This window comes from Tupaia chinensis, unplaced genomic scaffold (genome assembly GCF_000334495.1).
Source record: "Tupaia chinensis unplaced genomic scaffold, TupChi_1.0 Scaffold148257_1, whole genome shotgun sequence".
NCBI lineage: Eukaryota > Metazoa > Chordata > Mammalia > Scandentia > Tupaiidae > Tupaia > Tupaia belangeri.
In genome coordinates this window covers 1,307-5,345 of record NW_006208108.1, presented here as the reverse complement: position 1 = coordinate 5,345, position 4,039 = coordinate 1,307, and the positions used below count along the sequence as shown (strand labels likewise).

The 4,039-nt window shown below is 41.7% G+C and overlaps 1 pseudogene; it reads right to left on the bottom strand.

Annotated features, from left to right (window-relative positions):
- Nucleotides 1-550: 550 nt before the first annotated feature.
- Nucleotides 551-2,316, bottom strand: LOC102485053 (rab GDP dissociation inhibitor beta-like; annotated as a pseudogene).
- Nucleotides 2,317-4,039: the final 1,723 nt, after the last annotated feature.

Sequence of the window (4,039 nt, the reverse complement as noted above, 5' to 3'; positions counted from 1 at the left end):
CCATGGAAGAAACCATGCCTGGGGTACAAAAGATGCTTCTACAGCTTACCTGCTTCTGACATTGGTGCTTCTCCCCTGTGTCTCATCAGTTTCATCAGTTAGGAACACTACTGGTTCCTCCAAATGAATCCCTAAGCCTGGAGCTTGGTTACAATTTTATGCCCACATAAACCAAACTTGTGGCTATGTTATTTGGGCCCTGCTGTAATACTTGACATAACAAAAAATATGAAGTTACAAGGAAAACTTAGGGATGGTGTCCCAAATGATAATCCATTTAGTATTTCACTATCCAAATGGCACACAGTTCCTAGGGACCCAGCTCTTGAGCAGCAGAAGCAAATAATTGCAAAAGTTACACTGATTAAAAGATACAAATACTGTGTCAATTTCTCTGTATCAGTATCACAATGTTCTTTTTAAAACTGATCATTCACTAGGAAAAGAAGCCAGTTTGGTTAAATTGAACAGAATGTGGTAACCAGCCAATTCTGAGTAGCCACTCCATGAAAAGTTAATGCATGACATTAGAAAGATGAAGGTGAGGAATATTTACTGGTAAAGCGCTCTTCACTCTCCATTTTGATTATATAAAAGTAGGTCATACAATGTTGATTTCATACAGTATGCATTATTTGCCAATTTTTAAATTTGTCCTAGTTACATAACAACAACTGCTGTTAGTCTTCCCCGTAGACGTCATTTTTCTTGCGCTTCATTTTCTCAAAGTCAAACTCGGATCCTGTCATCCTCTTATAGATGTCTTTAATGTCATCACAAGTTGTCTCAAAATGAGTTGTAGCATCATATGTGCGAGAAATGAAGATCTGGCTTTCTGTCCCCAAATCTTTCGGTACAAGAAGATCACTGATGCTAACAAAAATTTCTGTTCAATTGGTTCCAAGAGCTCCAAAGCTGGTCTAATTTCCTTCTCAGGTTCCTTGGTTTCCACAGTTGTACTGACTATGGCAATGTATTTCCCTTGTGTTGCCACGTTGTGTGCAAAGGAGATCATGCAAACAAAGATATTTGATTTTTGACTGACTTGGTTCTGAGGAATGATAATCTGGCAGGAGTTGGCATCATTGGTATTCTTTTTTTTTTTTTTTTGAGAGGTTTTCACTATAGGGCGTGTGCGCTCGCCAGACAGAGAGAGACATAGAGACGGAAAGCAAGAAATCACCCCCCAGGGGGGATGGTCATGCCGCAATCCCTTCTCCTCCATTCTCCTCTTGGGATCTTGGGCACGCACAAACATGTGCCTGGCTTGAGTTCTAAGCCACCGGGTCCGGGACGTGAACCGCGGTCTACTACATGGGAATCCAGCAACATAGCCATTACACTAACTGCTGATTCCCAGCATCATTGGTATTCTTGATGGGGTGGTTGAGGATGCAGATGACACGGATTACCTGGCCCACTTTTTCTTCCTGATCCTTGACATAGCTGGGGTCACAAATGAGCTGTTTACAGCGAGCAATCTCTCCTTCAGATTTTACACCAATAACTTTTCCATTCTGCACAATGATTTCTTCAATTGGTTTATTGAGTATGTAGGTACCTCCATAAATAGCACTTAGCCTTGCAAATCCTTGTGGCAATTCTCCAAGGCCATAGAGTGGATAAAGGTATGGGCTTTTACCATATCTTGCCAAGGATTCACTGTAAAGTTTAATCCTATTAATGGTTTCACAACATGGTTGATCTAAGTAGTCATCAGTTCGGTAAAGTGCAAGAGCATGACCAGTAAAATCTATCACGTCTTGGCCCAAATCAAATTTCTTGTACACATCTTGCATTGAAGTCTTCTTAGGATCAGTGCCCTCAAAAGTTCTAGAATCTTTTTCATCAAAGTTGGCAACATACACTAGGAATTTCCTGAAGCAACATTTTTCAAATAGTCCCTTTAAGCCTAAAAAAGGATGTTTCAGAAAACACACACTTACAATAGGACACTGAAGAAAAGAAAGTTTAAATGTGGCATGTCATTAACTAAGGTTCCTCAAATGAAAGGTACAATCTAAAATATGGGAGTTTGGATAGCATACCATTAGCCATAAGGAACTTGGGAATTAAGTCAATGTTCCAGTCTCTTCCTCTTCCCATTGATGCTGGTGGTGCTCCTGGTATTTTAAATCTTTTGTATAAATCTTCCAGTGGTGTTATAGATGCACTTTCTCTTCCGTAATATGGGTTTCAATCCATGTGAAGAACTTTCTTTCCATTCACTGACATTATACCTGACAGGATACATTCCGTCAGGCCAGTGCCCAGCACAATCAGGTCATACTCCTCATTCATGGCAGGGCAGGGTGTGGAGGGAGGACCCTAGAAAGAAGAAGGTGCAGGGTCTCTGTGGCCACCTTAAGGAGGCGGAGAGGGGTTAGGCCGTGCTTGGCCTGAGGGAAGAGGAAAAAACAGAAAATAGAGCTGACTAGAGGGTGAAGCAGGCTGCCACCTCAGACAGGAAGAGAAGAGCTAGGGAGGGGAAGGAGGGGAGAGACAAGAACTGTGCATTTTCTTTTAAATGTGTTGTGCTTCCTTAAAACTATGGCAGTGAAATCTCTGTGAAGCAGATCCTGCACCTTCCCTTTAGTGTCAGTCCATGCATTTCACTTTGTCCATTGGTAACATCACATTCTCATGACTATTCTTTTTTTAAAGAATTATTTTATTTAAATTTATTTATTTATTTTTTAATTTGACCAGAGAGGGATAGAGTGAATGAGAGGCAGAGAGAGAGAGAGAGAGAGAGAGAGAGAGAGCCACCTAGTCCAGGACTCAAACCACAGTTGGCCATGTGGAAGCCCAGCGTCCCTAACTAGCGCATCACTGACCAGCCTCAGTTCTCCTGATTATTCTTCATGCTTGTTTGCATGTGTTAATGGTTGTAACTGTAAAAGTAGTATTTGTTCTAGTGTTTGCACTGAGGCCTTGTTTGAGATGTTAGAGATATCCCAGTGCTGGGACAGAGTAAGTGAGAGGTCCCCAGTGGTTCCCATTGCCACAAGGGACCACAGTCCTAGTTGCTGGAGAGCCCTGCAGTCCCTGATCATCCCAATGTACAATATTTCTGAGACCCACAAAACTGCGCTACTCTAAAAAAGGAGCATGCACAGGGTCACTTCATCATCTGGGCCTCAGTCAGCTCCAGAATGGTAACACACTAGAAGCAGATCCACTGCCAAATAGGCTCTATCCTGACACAAAACAGTGTGTATCTGTGCATCTCTGAGGTGCCATGAGCAGCCTAGCGCACAGACACAGTGAGTGGAGCATGTACATCCAGTTAGACTAAGTGGTATGATTGGGACAGGTGTGCACACAGTAGGGAGTGTGAGGAAATGTCTCTGGCTGCCACCACAGACAGGCACAATTTTCTCCTTGCAGGGGCTCTAAAACAAGTATGTGCTCAATAAGAACTTCAAAGCCCAACTACTGTGAGGAATCACTACCTAAATGAATAAAAGGCATTTATATTAGAAAGGAATATACCTAGTTACCTTTATTTGTGGATGACATGATTCAGTTCTTAGGAAGTCACTAGGAATTCACTGCAAACCATTAGTACTAATAAACAAGTTCAGAAAAGTAACAGGATATAAAATGAATATACTGAAATAAATTGTATTTCTTTTCTTTTCTTTTTTAACTTCGCCAAAAGACATGTTCATTCACTGAAGAGAAAAGGAAAAGGGAAAGCAAGAAAGCACCCCAAATGGGCCATAGTCAAGTTACAATCTCTTCCTCTCCACTTCTCCCTTCTTTTGAGACTGTGGCTATGCCTTCCTATACACCCTACATGTTTCTCAAGCCAGACCCAGGACTTGAACTGTGCAGTCTGCCATGTGGGATGTGGCTACCTTAACTTCATGGAGTTGGCCCCTTAAGCCAATTATTCCCTTAGGAATAATTTTAACAAAAGAAGGATACAATTGAATATGGAAAACCACAATACATGGCTAATGTTGGAAGTAACTCACAACTCTGAGTGTCTTTTTTTTTTTTTGGAGAGGTTTTTGCTATAGGGCGCGTGCGC